The following is a 21,672-nucleotide window of genomic DNA, read 5'->3' as shown; positions in this document are numbered from 1 at the left end:
ACCAGAAAGTCACCGATACCGCTAGGTGGATTAATCAATGTTTTTCTTAAATCAATTCTGACTACACCACTTCGAATAAAATAAAACATAAGGTTTTTGTTATTTACTTGCAAATTTGATTTTTTGTTGTGGTGATTCGATTATCCGGAGGATTCGATTATCCGGAGTGAAAATAAAATCGTTACTCCGGATAATCGAGTCCGACCTGTATTCGTTTTGCAAAATGACCCTCACTTTTGACGCTGTTCACAATTATGCCAAATGTCCTTTATACTGAATGACCTTATGCCAAATGGCGTTATGCCAAGTGACTTTATGCCAAATGATTCACTCCTCTTTAGGCCTGCTTTAGGTGCGTTGACCACATAAATCTTATGACTGTACAGGGGGAAAAATCACATTTTCAAATAATCGAGGATGAACACCACTCTCACGTGATAACATATCAAAATAATCAATTGATAAAAACTTCGGAATCGTTCGATAATTATATCTCGATTCAAAGCACTTACCGTTGCTTTTTGAACTTTTTTCCTGTGTATGTACAACATCAAAACACAATGCCAAACATCATATTGACCTTCATTGTTGACATTAAATTGGTTTTGGTGAGCAGCGAGGCGGCAATGTCCCTGTGGGATATGTAATACCAATCAGAAGAAGAAGAAGGTTTATACTTTATATTTAGGTGATAATTTTGTGTTTACTATTGTACCGCGCATAAAAAATCTACTCCTCCGCTAATTTTTAGTCGCAACGAAAAATAAGCGTCAGATAGTCGCCATATCTGCAGAAAAAAAGCTACTTTGATATTTTTGAAAATTTGGCCGCCACGTGGTGGATTGTGGCGATGAATGATTTGATGGCACGTGCTTTTTGTACTGCGGAGAAATCTTTCACATCTATGATCACAAAAGTTTTCATTTTGTTGATTCCAAAATTTGAAAAGTTATCGCCAACGACAACCCGCCTACTTTTCACACCTGAGAAGTTATCAATTGATAATTCCAATCATTATCGCATGAGAATGATTCAGCACAACCCTGTGACTGTGACTGATCGCAGTAAGCTATGTCGTATATGTGAAGCAGAAAACCACCAAGCTTGTCAGGCCGCCCCAAGGTGTCTGATCTGTCCCCAAGGCACAGACAACAGACACCCCACCGGTGCTCAGGCCTGTCCGACCTCTAGAAGGGTCCAACCATGCGAGTAACTCAGTTAAACCTAAAACGACTGCGAGGCATCTCGAAGGCTGCTACAACAGTTAGTTATTGAGTATAGAGCTCATGTAGCCTTACCGCAGCTGAATAGTTGTAGGATTGTTTCCGAAACTTGAATCATCGAATTGGCCCACTACACCGCACCACTATGGGGCGGCTCCATACAAAGTGGTGGTCAAAAATATTTTTTTGATTTTTCCGCATTTTCTGAGAGTATTCTAGTAAGTTCAGCATAAAATTAGTCATATCTATGTATTTTCATCGCATCCGGAAGGTGTAACTAGTATTTAACACAGTAATGAGCTACGTATTCCTGAACAATAAACTTGAACGTTTGTTTTTAATTTTAGGAACAGTTCAAATGCAAATCAAAACTAGAATATGGTTGCTGTGTCTAAGATTAAATTTGAGAGGTGGAAGCCCCCTCCCTCCTAGCCAAGATCTTACCTCCCCCCCCATTTTTTTTAAATATGTTGTATAATAAAATTGTTTTATCAATCAGGTATCCCTCCTTTCTGGAAATATTTTTTTCCGTACATTATAAATCATTCAAACTAGTTGAAAAGATTATTCTTTAATATGTTTCCATTATTTTTACTGGACAAATTACAATATCTTTAACTATGTTGATGATTTGTTTCTATTGTTTATACTGCAAGGATGAATATACTACAAAATAAAACTTGATGAGCGTGGGGCGCAACCGTGGGTGGAGAGATGTGGCCTCGATCTATGTATTGTGGCGTCAATTTGTTGATTTAGTGTTATTTGTTTAGATGAATACTAAACAAATGAATGAAAACATAATTTCCATTGACAAATTGTCATAACAATTGTATTTATTAACTAAACCAAATTCACAAGCAATTCTATTCATTTTCTACATTTTCATCAAAAGCAAAATCATCATCCAGTTGTTCAACATCGTCCATTAGTTCAATCAAAGGTAATTGCCTATTTCCGGGGATTAAACCACCCGACTTGGACGTTAATTTACAATGTTATGGAAACTCATATGTGAATATGTACGTTATGTGGAAGATATTGATTTGAAAAATGTATTGGAGGTAACCACTTTCCCTTCGATGGGACTCGAACCCATGACCCTACAGTACGCTAGACTGGTGCTTTAACCAACTAAGCTACGAAGGACCTCCGTCGGCCTTCGCAACCTAGCGGCTACTGAACGAGCTCGAGATTCCCAAATTGGACGCATAGTCAAATCACTCGCAATCCATTTATCAAGCCAATACTTCCACATGTGTATTGTACACGTCCACATTAGAGGAGCGTGAGTATTTAGAATGTCTGGCGGCTATACACATTCTTCATCAGCAACGGTACTGATCAAGTGAGGTTGTGTAAGCTGATGAAGAATGTGTATAGCCGCCAGACATTCTAAATACTCACGCTCCTCTAATGTGGACGTGTACAATACACATGTGGAAGTATTGGCTTGATAAATGGATTGCGAGTGATTTGACTATGCGTCCAATTTGGGAATCTCGAGCTCGTTCAGTAGCCGCTAGGTTGCGAAGGCCGACGGAGGTCCTTCGTAGCTTAGTTGGTTAAAGCACCAGTCTAGCGTACTGTAGGGTCATGGGTTCGAGTCCCATCGAAGGGAAAGTGGTTACCTCCAATACATTTTTCAAATCAATATCTTCCACATAACGTACATATTCACATATGAGTTTCCATAACATTGTAAAATCGTCCATTAGTTCGTCTAGTGCATTGCCTTCAACGTTTGAATTTTCAGAGCTGTCAAGATCTTCGAATAATAAAAGTGATTTTACAAAATCTGAATATTCAAGTGATACGTTCTTTCGTATTCTACTACCTAGATTAATTAAACTCATCAGAATCAGATAAGTTCATAGCTCGAATAAATACGTCATGTAGATTATCAACTCGCGACTCGTGGTACGACATTTTTTAGTAGTTTATGTTGGCACTCTGCTGCTTCTTCAGCAAATGGAAATGGAAATGGCGAATGGATTATTATGCTTCCGTGAGCGAGTACTTTATGCACTGTTGCTGGGATTTTATATCAATCATACACATTAATATACCGCCGATATGTTTCTTTACAAAAGTCTTTTTTTAAGATCGATCGGATCTTGGAATTGATTACTATTAAAATATTACGAAATCTAACAATAAGTTCTTCGTCGATGTCCAAAACTTTGAAAAGTAATTCAGGAATTGAAAATGCTTTTCGACACACGTTTCCTGTTATGCTGGCCTGCTCCGTCTGCCCTGGGTTGGTCAACTCGTACTTTGAATGCTTCGTACATTTTTTCAGTAACGATTTTTTTCTAATCAAGATATTTGGACTCTAAATCCTTCGTAATATTTCAATTCGCTGAGAAAATTGCATTTGTTTGAAATGCATTTTTTCTACAATTTTCACAATTTTCCTAAGTCTGATGTCTGTGGCGCAATGAGTTTTCATCACAGTGGGCTGAAATTTCGGGAATCTAGGTTTGAACTATCTGGCTATCAAATGGTATACAAGACACATCATTCTAAGCAAGTCTTCTTTGTCCTTATAATTTGATCAACGTATTCGATTGAGCTTGAAGCTTGATATTAGACATAGGCTTGTTAATTCTATATTATTTATTTTTCTCCCTGATTTCCTAGACGCAATTAAAGTGATATCACAAATAAACTGACGTCTCACTTTGAACAAAAGCAATCAAAATCATCGTTACGGAAACAAGCGGCAACCAGATGGCAGTAGTGTGCAAACGTCAAACACAAGCAAATCCGATAGAAGCGCCATCATTGGCCGATTGATCACCTATATACAATTGAATCCACCGTTAAAAAAGTTAAGAATGGAACATGTGTTGAGTGAGATGTCTGTTTCTCTGTGGTGATATATAGTAATTTGTCATTCTACAGAAGGGACTATTTAAGAAATCATATTTTCAGGCTAGTGCGTAGATGAAACCTATTGATATTAAAATTTAAATTTTCAAACAGTGTCTCTTATAAAATTGTAATATCGAACTTATTTTTCTTTCATTTCTAAGAAATAAACCTGAAGGACAGACATTTTATTCTAACCCCAATCATCATTGTCCATACTCTAACGAAAATATGGGGAGGAATGAACATGTGGTTATTTTGATCCTATTACAATCAACAGCTATAGAAAATCATATCATCACAATCCTATGAGAAGTTTCTCGTTTTTCAACTGCTTTCCTTTATAGCCGAGGGGTGCATTTATTTAGCCAAAAGGAACTTTCCCTCGTAACTATATCGGGTATTTCTTTATTCTTTCTGGGAGACAATTGGAAATTCTACTCCTGGCGTTGGAAGAAATAGATCATAAATAATTCCTTTTATTTTTATTGATGGACACTAATGCCCGTACACATGTGCCCACCTTCAGTCGGTGATCAACATAAATTATTGGCATGATTTGAAAATGGACCGGCACACATGGATGTTGATTGTCCACTCTAATTGAAACAATCCTGTGGACCGCGTTGTTTCACTAACGAATGACAGTTGGGGTGGTTGTCGCTTCGCTCGGACACTTTAAGCACTTATAGATCCATTCATTTCTTGCGATATACGCACAACTCTTAATCTGTAAATTTTCAGAGGCGATATTTTCAAATTTTGACTCAAACAAGGAACATATTGATTTTATTTTTTTTGTGATTTTATAGAATTTCATGGAACTTTTTACATGTATTCTTCTTCATCTGCTTCTTCTTCTTCTTCTGCTTCTTCTTCTTCTTCCGCTTCTTCTTCTTCTTCTTCTTCTTCTTCTTCTTATTGGCTTTACATCTCAACACTGGGACAGAGCCACCTCGCAGCTTAGTGTTCATTAAGCACTTCCACAGTTAATAACTGCTAGGTTTCTTAGCCAGGTTACCATTTTTGCATTCATATATCATGAGGCTAACACGATTGCCTAAACCTAAGCCTAAACGATTGCCTAGACCGGCACCGGGAATCGAACCCAACTACCCTCAGCATGGTCTTGTTTTGTAGCCGCGCATCTTACCGCACGGCTGAGGAGGACTTTTTACATGTATTGAGATGAAAATCGATAAATCTAAAGGATTTATATGAACTTTCTGAAAATCCGTCAATTTGAAAATAAGTTCAACTTTCGATATATTGCACATTTCATACTAGGATCTAGTTCTTTGTCACATGAAACTTTTTACTATTTTCCATGTGAAAAACGCAGTATGTATGTAGTTTTTCAACGTTGACCTTCGTTTAGATTTCACTGCAAATCAATTAAATCGTACCCCTACTAAAAGCAGCCCGACGTGTGAGTTTGATTCCAAAACACAACCATCAGTAGCTTCATTATTCGCCCTCCAATAGACAACAAAGGTACCAATCAACACCATTTTCCCTAAAACAATGACGACAGAAACTTTTCATCACGAACAACCTACGAATGTTGTTGCATCAATTTCCCTGGCTTCTGAGTCAAAGTCTCGCCCTCCTTATGAAAACAAGATTTTCTCCCACTACCCCTTGAAAAGAGCAAATTTTCTTCCCCCCTCGGAATGAACTTTGACAATATAATGAAATAGCCATGGCATAATAATTGTTATACGTTTACAGATGATTAATTAACCTGAGTTTGTGAATAAATAAAAATATCACCATCAGATTAGGTGCCAGACGCAAACAAAGTTATTTGTAAACGGCTTATTCTCGAGCATGAATTATGCGCATGGGAGTGATAGCGATTCCGATTCAGAGCGTATTAACGTTCTCGGAACCAGACCAGTAGAATCATCGTTGGTGGGATGAGGAATGGCCAAATAAATTGGTGAATAAATAAACCCCTGCACAGGAGAAAGCAACTTATCTGCGTCGCACTTAATAAAATATTATCGCCATCAACTACTATTCATTCAATTGCTACAAGTGACATTGTGTAGATTTACCTGTAAATGTTTATTCACTGTAGATGGCTGAACTAACCCAGAATCTCTTACCAGTGATTTCAAATTGCACCCCATTCTATAAACCTATAACAAACGAACTTGGCATGCCCTTTCTAAACACTTTATGCATCGTGTACGAACTAAAATTATGAATTCTCCTTTGAATGAAATTTATTGCGTGCAAATCGGTTAATGCCAAAATACCGAGAATTGTGTTTCACTTTTTACTCTTATCAATCCCGTATCGTGCTTTTAATCTTTTATTCTGCTAATAAGGTACGGTGAACATCTTCGAGCACGATATAATCATGACAGATAGCATGATAAGGAAACGCCAATACCTTATAACATGTATTAACTTACTGTTATTCTCCTTACACAAGCCATAAGAAATGATCTCATCTGTTTCACACCCGTTGGATCTCAAAGAGCGAAGAACTACATTCCCCTCTATCGGACATGAAAGCAGGTACCTATGCCAACCAATTCCTCAATGAATTCAATTTCCATCGAAGCTATACTATTGCTTGGCAGAAAGAACCATCATTACTAAATAGTAGCACGGTGAGGGACGTCAATTGATGCTATCGCGTTACGACGCCGCTGTTCGACGCGATATGGTCCGAGGGGGGTTTTCATTAAACAGCTCCGAGATTGGACTTCAACTACCGACAAAAACCATGTAGATGCTTATCGACCAGCCGCCGGTTATTTCGAGGCAATAAAGTTAATGTTTGCACTAAACGTCAATCAAGCGGTGGTCAACGGTGAGGGGATTTATATATATAGACACATTAGCAGCTTGGTTGAGAACTGTTTCCAAGTCGGAAAATGAAAGTGGTCTCAGGAGAAAATGCCTCTGAGACGATTGAATTAATTACATTCAAGTACGAGCCTTAGATACAAGCTTGTCTATTAAGGTTATGTTTAGATATGAATGAACAGATTTCAGAGCATATAGTAGTATTTAATTGGAAGTTTTTCACAATATAAACTAACGTTAATTTTTAATACAAAACCATTTTTTTCTATTTGTAGCAAAATAGTTGTGCATTAGAAACTTATTCTATATTCATGATTCGTTTTTAGTTTAAAAACAAAACAAAATGGTGCCTTGAATAGTAACATTAAAAGCAGTATAACTACTAGGTGGATTGATAGACGTGATTCTCAACATATGAAAAAAATAAAGGTGATCTGCGTAAATGATCCTATTTACTCCTATTTACTTGTGTCTCCTATTTACTTGTGCGAGCAACGGCATAGGATTGCCATTCTGCCGATGGCGAGTTCAATTCTCGGTCCAGCCAACGATGTTTTCGGGTGAGAAACATTTTCGACTTTCTGGGCATAATGTATCGATAGATACACAAGATGTACAGCACATGGCAATGGCAGGCATAGAAATAATGACTGCCGAAATGCTATAAACAGCAAAACATGTAGATTGAAAATTTGATTTAATAAGTATATCAAATATTACATACTTTTCTCCATTGCACAACGTATAAGGAAGAAAAAAATCTCCCTCTTGCTATCCGAGTCGTTCATTTCGAAGGATTTTTATGTTTTAAGTTTGGCAGCTAATCTCTGAGATGAGATCCGCCAACTGGCTTCTTATTTTTCTTCTTCATTATCGGGAACATCCCTGTTGCATTTTTTGGGCAATATTTTCACCGTCCCGTCCAGTGTTGCCAGGAATATTATAGTTCCGTGTATGGAATTAAATCGGAAATTTATTTTTAATAAAATTTAAACATCTGCATCTATACAGTTCTACAAAGTCACAAACTCAAAACACTAGAGCGTTAATGATTAAAGCTTCCAATGAATAATTATGTTTGGTATGGTTAAATGTTTAACGCTTTGATTAAAGATTATGATTAATGAATAGGGTAAAACAACCTATTATGGAGGGGTTAAGCACCGTTTCAAAATAAAATTGGTTACAAAAATTCTTCAAAAATTACCTGTTGGTCGAATTCCACATTGTAGTAGTTGAATAGGATGCTCGTTAACTATAGTTTGGTAAATATTACGTGAATTGTGCTGAATTTGTATTGTTTTGTTTTTATCACAATAAAAACAAACTACCGCAATAATAGGACGCAGTTGCCTATCGTTGCGATATTTTTTGAAGGTCAGTCCTATTGTTGCGGTATTGCATGTAATTCTTATGGAGAGCGATACCGCAACAATATGACCTTAGCACTACCGCAATAATAGGCTCAAGGGATTCAAATTTTTAACGAAAAATGTTGATTTTTCATCATTTTGAACGGAATTTTGTCAAACAAAAGCTGTTCTAGTCGTTAATTCGAAGAGTTTTAGCGTACCCACAATTGTTTTCAATGGTATTATATCCAGAATGGACTACTTTAACACTACCGCAACATTAGGGCATACCACAACGATAGGACGTTTTACCCTAATTAAGATTTTTGCAATGATTAATGAATAAAATGTTTTGGGTATGATTAACGATTAACGAGCACGATTAAAGAAAAAAACCCAACTGCCTTTCTCGCATTTAGCCAAGACACCAACCTTATATGGCGTTGATATGGTTCGATGTACCATTTTCTTTATAACTTTCAATCGCAACGGTCGATCGCTTTAAAATTCAATACTGATCAACTAGGCTGTCGAATGAAACTTGTTGCGAGAAAATCGGTTAAGAATTATTATATGAAAAGTTGTCTAATGTTTTTCTTAACTTTTGTGCACACACATACACACACACATACATACGCACGGACAGACAGACATTTGATCAGCTCTTCGAGCTGAGTCAATTGGTATATAACACTACGGGTCTCCGAGGCTTCTATAAAAAGCTCGTTTTCGGAGTGAAATGATAGCCTTTCGGTACAACTTTGTTGTACGAGAAAGGCAAAAACCCTAATTTATCCACCAGTGGTGCCTTTCTCGATTCAATATGTTGAATTTGAATCATTGTTGTAAATGCAGTGCTAGTTGCTTACATTTCGGCGGTTAAAAGATTTGGTGCAATTCTAGTACGCTGCTTAAAAAATACTCAATTACACGCATGAAAAGCAATCGAACAGGGAACAGGAATCTACCTCGTTAGGACACCAACCATCATAGTCACGTTACCTCTACCTCGACCTCTACACTTGTACTGTACGCTAATCGGTTTAGCTGTAAGTATCCGGTTCTCACTCCACGCGCGTTTGTTGGCCGCCATATTTCTGCTCCGGATTAATTTACTCGCTTCTCGATTTTTAGTGGAATTGTGGACGAAAAAAGTAATTTGTTTATCGAAATAGTGAGATTCCAAGTTTTAGTTATTGTGAAAAGCAGTTCCTATCTGATCATATGATTTTTTATTCATTTCCATCCAGAAGGAACCAGCTGATGCAAGCAGAGTGTAAAATTAGAGGCCTGAATAAGAGAAACGCGGATAGAAAATATGACTCTGCCAACACTGCATTCAATCTTCTTCAACAAAGAACAACACATGAAAAGGAAGAAATGGTTTATGTAGACAAAATGTCACAATCCGCTATTTTATGTGTCCACACCACCTAACAATAGAATCCAATAAACAATGGAATTTTATTTCATAATCTATAAATGACTTGCATATATTATTGCAAACTAATGTAAAATACATTCAATTTTGTTTATTTAAAAATTGCATAAAATCGAATTTGGCCGTTTTCAGTATTTGAGCCAATATTTTGGCTGCTTGACAGGTCTCCTGCTCGATTGGCTGCTGTTTTTGACGGTTCGATTGGCGGCACATACCTATCCGCGTTTCTCTTATTCAGGCCTCTATGTAAAATAATCGATTTTTTTTAGTGAAGTCCATTTTTCTTCATTTGTCAGTTCACTTCCGACACATTCATAGTCGGCTCTGGACAGTCAATATTCAGTTGAATATTAGTCATTGAATATTTATGCACATTTTACAAATTGATAAATTTTCTGAAATCTGAACACGTTTCAAATGAGTAAAGTGATTTATCACACAGGACTGAATCCGATTTTTATCCGCGAGGCACTTTCAGCGGTAAACATCAACATAAACAATGCAAATTATGTTTTTTTCTGCACATAGTAAACACATTCAGTGACAGTCGAATGAATGAATTCGTGGAGTAGTCGTCTGACTATGTCATTCTATGTTTTGAATATTCATGCGATGTTTGTCAAAATTCGGACCAGCGACCAGCGGAATGCCAATTCGAGCCCACAGCAGAATATCCATTCCATATGAGAGTAATGGATTGCGTCACGGCTAAAATGATTAATGATTCAATGTGTGAATGCAAACAGTGTTTTTGTTGATTTAAAAAAAAATAATACAAACTGCTTGATTTATTAAAAACAAAAACAAAAGAGTCCAACTAGGAAATTTGCTCCCTCGAATGAAACCAGTTGTACTCGAATCTGTCAAGTCCTTCTATATGAAACGCGTTTAACAAAAAAATATTTATGGGCTACACACATACACACTTTTGGAGTGAAATTATAGCCTTCTGGTACAATTTTGTTGTACGAAAAAGGGAAAAAATACGGAAATAAGTGAAAAACACATGTGTTGTTCAATAGAGATCTTTCGTAAATCTGTAGAATTTCAATTCTTGGTGATTTATTTTGTCTCGGCCACAGTCTAGAACTTTGCATTTCATGTTATTTTTTTATTTTTACAAAAGAATATAACCCGAGTTTTAAAAAACATTTACGAAAACGGCACGGAAATATTGTCTATCCGGAATAAATTTATACCGCATACCAGATACAGGCAACTTTCCCAACTTCGGAAGTAGTGCGCTGGATTCGCCTAAAGATGCGCTAAACAACGCATCAATTAGTTTGACAAATAAAACTTCGGAAGAAAGTTCGGTTCGGAAGTCCCGACTTCCAAATTCTAACTTGGTGCTACGCTGACAATAATTGAAATCAGACAAAACGAACCACTCTTGACAACACTGCCGATTTGCTTTTTAAGCACCCCTCTGATTTTTTCTCGAACGAAAACGGACGTACGCAGTAGTCAATTTAACCAATAAGCAACTGGTTTAAAATTGGCTCGTATTTGAGATACAAGAAGGCACATCTCATCTCAGTGCAAAACGTAAACAAACGAGCATAAATTCCATACAAAAATCCAAGATGGCTGAGTCGGGGATATTGACAAGTCGGATAACCTGTATAAATAAAAAAAATCTTGGATGTACCTACGCGAAAATTTCTCCCTTCTTCTTTTCCTTGCTTGAAAAAAAATACAATTCTACATGAGGAGGGGATGTTCCAGGTTATCCAGCGATGGCAATATCAATATGAACCATTTATCACTTTCAAATTATATTAAATCGAGTTTTAATACAACAATAATTTTGTTTACTTGTAGTATAAAGAACGCAATAGTCAACAACGGTTTGGAACAATCCATAAACACGTAAAAAGCAATTAAATTAAGAATGTGTAGCCCTCCGCCCGCTGACTAAATTCGATGCTCGTCATTTTTTTTATCTACACAACAAAGCTATTAAACAATAGAATATGATAGCACGTTATGATGTTCGAATCACAATATAATTCCATATCGTGTTCAAGTTACATACCTCGAAAATTCAAAAATTCAGCATAAAAATAAACGCTAAAATTCATACTTAATCCTTAATCGGATGGCTAATACTCAAAGCTCAAGACATCCACATTTTAAAAGAATAATTATTAATGAACAAAACTGCGTGTTAAAAGTTGTATGAATTAAAAAACAAACTTTAAAAAACGTGATAAGCTACTACTACTTGGAACAATGATATACTGTAGCCTTTTGCATTTCAACATCGGTGATTGGCTACTTTCCGGGGAATCCTATTCCACTGTTTTATATTGAAAATTGACCGAATTGGACAATGAGCTTCTAAGTTATAACCCAAATACATTTTTTATAATAAACGAGAAAAGCACAGCAAGCTGGATTAATCAGCGTTTTCAACTTAAGTCTAATGGGCCAAACACAATTGATACGTTTGCGTGCGTTTTGACAGTTTTCCCATGAGAAAACTGTCAAAACGCACGCAAACGTATCAATTGTGTTTGACCCATAACTCTAATGCAACGTACACACCAGTCAAGCAGTTTGACGAACATTGACTCCGCCCCCAAGAAAACGCTTCGGTTGCTGCTTTGTTTGGACGTGTGTGAAGTTGTTCGAACAACCATTTGACAGTTGGCGGCTCGGTTGGAAAAAATTAAAACGGATTGGTTTTGGTTTGAGTTGTCGGGGGTGGAGTCAAAGTTCACCGAACATGTTTGAGCATTTGTAGTGAAGTTGCACAAACCCTTATATATTTTGTGATAGTTGGGCTCAAGTTGGCGCTTCGGTCGTTCGTGTGTGATATTGTTGGTCGAATAAATTGATTGTTCGTGTCGCTGTTGGTGAAACTTGATGGATGTTTGAATAAACGAGAGGTGGAGTCAATGTTGGTCAAACTGCTTGACCGTGTGTACGTTCCATAACAAATGAGGCAAACATGACGTCTCATTAATTGTGTTGTGTAGAAAATGGAGATGATTACAGATGTAACTGACGTAATCATGTCCTTTCTGGACAACGGCGGGAAGTACAGTAAGGACCTTAAGAAGTCCGTGCTGACCCTCTGCAACATGGCTGTAGAGGCAAAGCAGGAGTGGAAGTCCTTGCTGCAGGCAAGTAAGGCGGAACGAAAGATCCGCCAACTTACCGAGAAGAAAGAGTTGGCAGTGAGCCAAGCGGTGGAGGCCAGGCGCAGACGCATGTCTGTCACTGGAGCAACTCCAAAGCTTAGTAAGGTCAGTATGGCAACCGACCTTACACGCCAAACCGGTATTACACGAGAAGAAGGCTACTGAGGTCCGTCGGGATAAGGTTGGGCAGATTTCCGACCCTAAGGAACGACGAAAACTAGTTCCTCCTTCTACGAGGACTATTGAAGTTCGCCGGGAGGAAGGCTTGCCCTGGAGGGAAGTTGTGAATCCCAAAAAGGCGAAGAAGGAGCGAAAAGCGGTAGAGGAGGCGAAGGCGCCATTGGTCACGAAGGGAAATACCCGGAAAAGGAAAGGGAACACCTTCCAATGGTCATGGCAGGAAGAACAGAGGCGAAGCAATTATCGTCCTGGCATATGGTAAGAGCTATGCTGACGTTTTGAAGGCTTTGCGGGGCAATAAAAAAGCTCACTGGATGATGTCAACTGCATCCGCAGAACGCGGAAGGGCGAGATGATCCTCCTCCTGAAGCGGGATGCTGCGCGGAAGAGTTCCGCGTATAAAAAGTTGGCAGAAGATGTGCTGGGTGATGCGGTTCAGGTGAGAGCCCTATGCCTAGTAGAGGTAATCCAAGCCGGTGAGCTGGCAGCTGCACTGAGAGATCAGTGTGGCGTTAAAATCCGGGGTACCGTGATGCGGTTGCGGAAAGGTTATGCTGGAACGCAGGTTGCCTCATTCCAGGTACCTATGGCTGACGCCAATAAGGTACTGGATAAGGCCAAGCTGAAGGTGGGTTGGTCGGTATGCTCGGTGGGCGAAACCTAACAACCTCAGGCCTGCTTCAAGTGCTTCGATTACAGACATAAGTCATATGACTACTGTCCTCCAAGATGGAGCATAGAGCAGTATACTAACGTGTTGTAGCGGACTAACTGGTCTTAAACCATTAGTTCTAGACAAAATTTTCAAAACGACTTATCTGCTTTTGTAAACAAAGATTCAAACGACGATTTGACGAATCTGATAGCTCTTCCACGCATACCAACACCACCAATAGGTAGGCGAAGGTTTCCGCTACCTGTTGATGGTGTTGGTTTGCGTGGGAGAGCTATCAGATTCGTCAAATCGTCGTTTGAATTTTTTTTACAAAAGCAGATAAGTCGTTTTGAAAATTTTGTATTGAGTTGAAGCAGGTGACTTCAACGCGTGGGCAGTGGATTGCAATATGGTGTAAAGAAGGTGAGGTGATCATTTTGTATATTATACAGCTATTTGATTATATTAGTGCGTCGTTTCCTTTGCGTCTTAGCAACCTCTTAATTACATGACGACGACTCACGTCACAAAAGTTGTTATCAAATTTTCTTCGAGTTCCCCTCCTAGAGTCGTCGCGGCGTATCACCGTGTCTAGGGGTAACCAGGGTTTTGTTATTTCAACAACAACATGGAAAAATATTTCATGGAGAGGAGGCTCATTTTTCTATTAACATTTGACTATGTTTTTCAGGATATCGCGGATAATTAAGGATATTAAACATCTCATAATCAAGCTGAAATAAAATGCATACAAATTCCAGAAAGTGTGGGAAATTCCAGTGTGAAAATATTACAACAAAGTGTAGTTTGCATATAAGTATGGAGTATGGCTGAACTGCTAATGCCGAGACTTTTTTCGTGATAGAAAATTGTATCACACATTTGAACATGAAATTGCCACAATTTGACTTGGTTTTCTTGTGTTTATCGGTACTGCTTTCATTTTGCTATTTCTTTTAACGATATATTTTTCATGCTTTGACAGGAAAGTAACATAGAATAGGAATTCCTTTTGGACAATTCACGATGATGAAACTTTGTGACGACACAGACTTCCCCTCAAATTTTATTTACATTTTCTGCCTACTAATACTAGCAAGCAGACACTTCCTCCACACCTTCTTTTTACCATATTGAGTGGATTGGGCCTCTCGGTTCACTAACGTTAGAGGTCATATCCTGCTAGAGTCTCTAGCGGTACTGAACGTAATCCTGCTGAAAAAAGGCAAGTCATGCATCGATGTGGCCTTCTGCAGCGCGGGATGGACGGTGGAGCCTGAATGGAGGGTTCACGAAGGGTATCCTGCTAGTGACCATCAGGAAATACGTTTTATGGTCAGCTATACCCCCAACAGAACCACAAGGCGGGTCAGTGAAACTGATCTACCTCGCAGTTCGACCCAGAACTGCTGGAAGAATCAATACGGTGGGAAAATCGGACTCTAGGCCTTAGTGGTGATGAGTTATCCGATGTCCTAGCACGAGCATGTGACGTGACAATCACAAGACTGAGGTTGTTGTGGTACATAACCACCATGGGTTGCAGCAAACGAGGATAAACGTTGGGCTCTGCACAGTTAACTCCGTGAGATCATTACAGCATCTGGGCGTGATGATCGACGATAAGCTCAATTTTACGAGCCACGTCGATGATGTTGTTCAGTTCTGTTACGGTTAACATTTATGATAAACGTGTCAAAATGAGAAACAGATGCTATAGCCAACTCGGAGAGGAAAAACCAACAACCAACCCCCACCCCCTTCCTAAAGAAGCACAGGACTTATTATTACCCGAGGAGAGGTCCCCGGGTAGCCTGCCCACTGGGAATGGGGGACGTACAACACTCGAGGCCCGCATACTTCCGTGGGTGGGACTTACACCAGGGTTGGGGCTTCCAGAAGGACCCAGCTGGATCTTGTAGCACAGCCCTTCATCTTCGAGGAAGCAGATGAGGGCTGACAGGCTAACGGTATTGCCAGCCAAGCCATTTCGTACGTTCGTTGATATTCCGTAGTTCACAATCTTTTTGATAGAGTCTTTAAATGAACAAATTTCGACAAGCAACAAATGGAATCCTTTTGAATTCATTTCATTTGTTAAAAAGTAGGCGTTTAGCGTAGGATAAAAGATCCGATAGTCGAGGGCAAGATGAATACACCACTAGGTGTTCCAATCTGCCAAATTCACGATTCAGCCATCTTGGATTTTAGTATGGGAGAGCCAGCCGGTTTGTTTATGTTTTGCACCGAAAATGAATTTTTCACCCCCGCCTTCTTCTCGTCCATAAATTGGGCAAACTGCAACACCTAGCTGTGTATTCATCTTGGTCGAGGGTGTGCCTATAGTGCGGTTTTTACATAATCTACGTGTAAAACGCAGCAACCCTTCTAGTCCATAAATTTGTTGACCTGTCATTAGACGAAATAAAAAAATAGGTTTGGATTTCGCGCAAAATTGGAAAAGTATCATTAAAATATCTCATCTGTTTCTCGGCTTTGCATCAATAGTAGCGGTAGTGTTCCCATGATTGTGAGTTCCGTATGAAAATAATAGGATTCGCAACTATAGCAACCCGGATTTAAAAAATATCGCAACCTCTGGAATACTGCGCCAATATCTTAAGGTACCATTTTAGGTAACAAAGATGGAAGTTGCTGTAATTAGAACACTTTTCGGATGAAATATGATTAAGAAACATTCATATGCACACTCGAGGTAAGTGAAACAAGTATAGACTAGGAGTGAAGAAACAAATAGTGGTGGAACGTGCTTAGTTCCACCACTATTGGGTCTATTATTCTATCACTTTTCAGCAGGTTCGAATTCTGAAAAAACATACACTGAGGTCTCTGTTTACGTGAAGTGAATCAGGCTGAACCCAGTTGATCAGCCCATTTCTTTCATTGAAAAAAAAAGTTCAACTCGTTGCAAAACTCGATTTTTCAGCACTCGTAATATTCATGAAAGACGATTTCTCGGCGAAAATGAGTGAGAAATACGATACGCTATTTTTGTTGATGTTCTAATTTTGTATCCCGACCGGTCATACAATTGTTGTAACATCTCACCGGAAATTTTCTCGGAAAAAAAAGATGTTTTTCGCCATAAACTATGCCCAAAGTGTCTCCTTCGGCCCGAAAATCACGTGGTTTTATCTCATCGAGAAGAAAAGTACAAACCCTGATCGCTACTAAATATGTGATGGCTAGGTTGTTTTTGAAATTTGTTCCTATATACAGTTTATTGTTGTAACACTCAACCTGATCTGAAATCCTAGCATGGTATACGATCTGACCACGTGTCGTTGCTATGATGGCTTTGTTATATTCATAAATCATCATTCTCAGAAGCATTACGCTCCAGTACCTTGGCGACTTTCTTGACAGACAGATACGGTACCCGGTGGATCATTTTGTTGCAGCCGGCATTTGTGATGGAAATACCGCAATCACCGTAATTAATAATAGATTGATCATCATCAACATAATCAGTCTGTGCCGCCAGGTCTCATGTACGGTTTCTTTGCTAACATAAAAGACTTTTGTCGCCAGCACCACCAGATATGGATGCTCGACTTCTTGCGGCGGAATAAGGAAAAAAAGCGACCGACAGCATCTTGACGGAGTCTGCGTTGGAAATAAATTATTCATTGCATGTTTGCTGTTGTTTGCTTACTAGCATTCCGGAGCTTTTTACAATGTGGCTCCAAGTGTTCTACTGATTGATGTGGCATCCGAAGTGAAATTTGACATAATACTTCTTGTTGTAAGTATCTTTTGGCTAATTACGGATGGAAAGATCGAATGATCCCTGAAAATAGGTTTTTAGGTTTCAAATTGGCATCAAATCAGTCTTATAGAGTTAATCATAATATTGAAGACCGTAATAAAACCAAATTTGTTGTTGAGCTGTTGATCGAAGAGTGAAAACACAGCCGACCGAATGATCAGGAATAGAATAAAAATGGATAGTGGCTAAGTGTTTTCTGATACATTTCAATTTCAGCTCATTTTCTTCTGACTGGTGAAATATTATGAGTTTGACAGGTTCTGTTTTTATTTTTTTTTTTTACTAATTTTATTTGCTAATTATCTAATACATGCATTCATCTCTTAGACTAGGTGTTCCGTGTTTTCATAACACTATCATCCTTATTTGCTATGTTACATTTTTAGTTATTATTAATACATTTCAATTGCCTCTGGCAGTTAGAATATTTCCTCTGGTTGAATTGAACCATGTAGGAATTACAATGTTTTCTACTTAAACTAAACTTAACCTAATTTATACTAAGGGTACAAGGAGCTAATCGTTGCAATAGAAGATTGCAACGATTTTTGTCTAAAATTGAAAATTATTTTGTTGGACATTTGTTGCAATGTCTCAATATTAGAAATTCTATGAAGTTCATTGGTACTATACCACGGAGGCAACTTCAGAATCATTTTCAGAATTTTATTTTGAATCCTCTGAAGTGCCTTCTTTCTGGTATTGCAGCAACTAGTCCATATTGGCACAGCATACAACATGGCAGGTCTAAAAATTTGTTTGTAAATCAAAAGTTTGTTCTTAAGACAAAGTTTTGATTTTCTGTTTATAAGTGTATATAGACACTTAATATATTTGTTACATTTGGCTTGAAGGCCTTCAATGTGATTTTAAAAGTTAATTTTGATCTAGCAGAAGTCCTAAATATTTAGCTTCGCTAGACCAATTAATGGGAACCCCATTCATAGTGACAATATGTCTGCTAGAAGGTTTCAAAGAAGAAGCTCTCTGCTTATGTGGGAAAATTATAAGCTGAGGTTTTGAAGCATTCGGAAATTTTCCATTTTTGCAAGTAAGTGGAGAAAATATCCAAACTTTTTTGCAATCTACTACAAATGACACGAAGGCTACGCCCTTTGGCTGAGAGACCTGTGTCATCTGCGAACAAAGATTTTTGACACCCTGGTGGTAAATCAGGTAAGACAGAAGTAAAAATGTTATACAAAATGGGCCCCAGTATGTTGCCTTGGGGAACACCAGCTCTTACAGGTAATCTATCAGATTTAGAATTCTGAGCGATCTGATAAATAATTTTGGATCAGTTTAATAATGTACAGAGGAAAATTAAAATTCATCAATTTTACAATCAAATCTTCATGCCAAACACTGTCAAATGCTTTCTCTATATCAAGAAGAGCAACTCCAGTCGAATATCCTTCAGATTTGTTGAGCCGAATTAAGTTCGTAACTCTTAATAACTGATGAGTGGTTGAATGCCCATGGCGAAAACCAAATTGCTCATCAGCAAAAATAGAATTGTCATTAATATGAACCATCATTCTATTTAAAATAATCTTTTCAAACAGTTTGCTTATTGAAGAAAGCAAACTGATTGGGCGATAACTAGAAGCCTCAGCTGGATTTTTGTCCGGCTTCAAAATTGGAACAACTTTGGCGTTTTTCCATTTATCTGGGAAGTATGCCAATTGAAAACATTTGTTAAATAAATTAACCAAAAAGGATAAAGAGCTCTCAGGAAGTTTTTTGATAAGTATGTAGAAAATACCATCATCACCCGGGGCTTTCATATTTTTAAATTTTCTAGTAATAGATCTCACTTCATCCAAATTAGTTCCCAATGAAGGGTCAAAAACATTATCTTGGTTGAGAATGTCTTCGAAGCTTCGTGTAACCTGATCCTCAATTGGACTAGTGAGACCTAGACTAAAATTATGGGCACTCTCGAACTGCTGAGCAAGTTTTTGAGCCTTTTCGCCATTTGTTAATAAAATTTTATTTCCCTCTTTAAGCGCTGGAATTGGCTTTTGAGGTTTTTTAAGAATTTTCGTTAATTTCCAAAAGGGTTTCGAACTGGGATCCAACTTCGAGACATTATTCTCAAAGTTGGTATTTCTCAGAATAGCGAAACGTTTTTCAATTTCATTTTGCAAATCTCGCCAAATAACTTTCAACGCGGGATCGCGAGTTCTTTGGTATTGCCTTCGCCTCACATTTTTAAGACGGATCAGTAGCTGAAGATCGTCGTCAATAATAATGGAATTGAATTTAATTTCACATTTAGGAATTGCAATGCCTCTGGCTTCGACAATTAAATTTGTCAAAGATACGAGCGCATTGTCAATATCACTTTTGGTATCCAAAGGAATATTAACATCAAAATTCCTATCGATATATGTTTTGTATAAATCCCAATCAGCTCTATGATAATTAAAAGTAGAGCTGATTGGATTATAAATGGCTTCTTGTGAGATTTCAAATGTCACAGGAAGGTGATCAGAGTCAAAGTCAGCATGAGTTACCAATTGGCCACACAGCTGACTTGAATCCGTTAAAACTAAATCAATTGTAGAAGGATTTCGACTGGAAGAAAAACAAGTAGGGCCATTGGGATATTGAATAGTATAATATCCCGCAGAACAATCTTCAAATAAAATTTTGCCGTTGGAATTGCTTTGAGCATTATTCCATGAACGGTGTTTGGCATTGAAGTCACCAATTACGAAGAATTTTGATTTGTTGCGAGTCAGAATTTGAAGATCAGCTTTCAACAAATTCTTTTGCTGCCCATTGCATTGAAAAGGCAAATAGGCTGCAATGAAGGAAAATTGACCAAAATTTGTTTCAACAGAAACTCCCAACTTTGGTTTCAAACGAAGAAAATAATTTATGTTTGATACGTCTATTAATGACGATGGCGACCCCACCACAGGCGCTGTCAAGACGATCATTTCTGTAGATAAAATAATTTGGATCTCTTTTAATGGAGACTCCTGGTTTTAAATACGTTTCAGTTATAATGGCAATATGCACATTATGAACTGAAAGGAAGTTGAATAATTCATCTTCCTTACCCTTTAGAGAGCGGGCATTCCAATTTAGAACTTTCACACAATTATTTAGACCAATTAAAACGGAGTCCGATAACAATTTTTTGTGTGTACTTTATACCAACCTGAACAGCTTCAGGAATGGTATTTGCTTTGAACATTGCATCAATCATGTGATGCAATTGCTCAGTTAAAAAATCAAAGTCGGAAGCAGTCATGCTACCTGAATCGGCAACATGAGCATTATTTTCCGTTGGGACATGGGTATAAACCTCATTTTGAGAAGAGAAATTTTGACTACCAGCAGCGATGTTTGCATACGTAGGTACATTCGAAAAATTGGAATTTACTTAAGTGCTTGCTACCCGTTGACGAGCGGCAAAATTTGTTTGTGAATTGTGGTGGGTATAAATTGCTCGACCGGTAACTGGTTTCGAAATTTGAGCGTTTGAAAAATTTCTACCCATCGAATCTGGGATCCGATTGGAATTTTCCGTCATCAATTTTGCACGGGAATTCAAAACTTTTTTGCGTGAAGGGCATTCCCAGAAATTGGATTTATGATTGCCCCCACAATTTGCGCACTTAAATTTATTGGAATCTTCTCTCACAGGATATGCATCCTTGGCGTGTGAGGTTCCACCACAAATCATGCATTTAGCATCCATGTGACAATGTTTGGTTCCATGACCCCACTTTTGGCACTTACGGCACTGGGTGGGGTTTTGGAAATTTCCCCCAGGCCTGCGGAAATGTTCCCATGTAACACGGACATGGGACATAATACAGGCCTTTTCCAAACTTTTCATATTATTTAGTTCACTTTTGTTAAAATGAACTAAATAAAATTCTTGAGAAATGCCCCTCTGGGAAGTACCAGAGTGGGATTTCTTTTCATCTTAATTACTTGGACTGGTGAAAATCCAAGTAATTGAGAAATTTCAATTTTAATCTCATCCAGTGATTTGTCATCACTGGGGAGACCTTTCAAGACGACTTTGAACAATCGCTCAGTTTTGTCGTCGTATGTGAAGAATTTATGGCGCTTCTCAGTTAAATACTGAAGAAGACGTTTGCGATCGTCAAAGGGTCCCGGCAAAACGCGGCAGTCACCCTTCCTAGCAATCTGAAATGAAAC

Source organism: Armigeres subalbatus, chromosome 3 (genome assembly GCF_024139115.2).
Source record: "Armigeres subalbatus isolate Guangzhou_Male chromosome 3, GZ_Asu_2, whole genome shotgun sequence".
Classification (NCBI taxonomy): Eukaryota; Metazoa; Arthropoda; class Insecta; order Diptera; family Culicidae; genus Armigeres; species Armigeres subalbatus.
The sequence above is the reverse complement of the archived record's forward strand: the minus strand, read 5'-3'. Positions refer to the sequence as shown.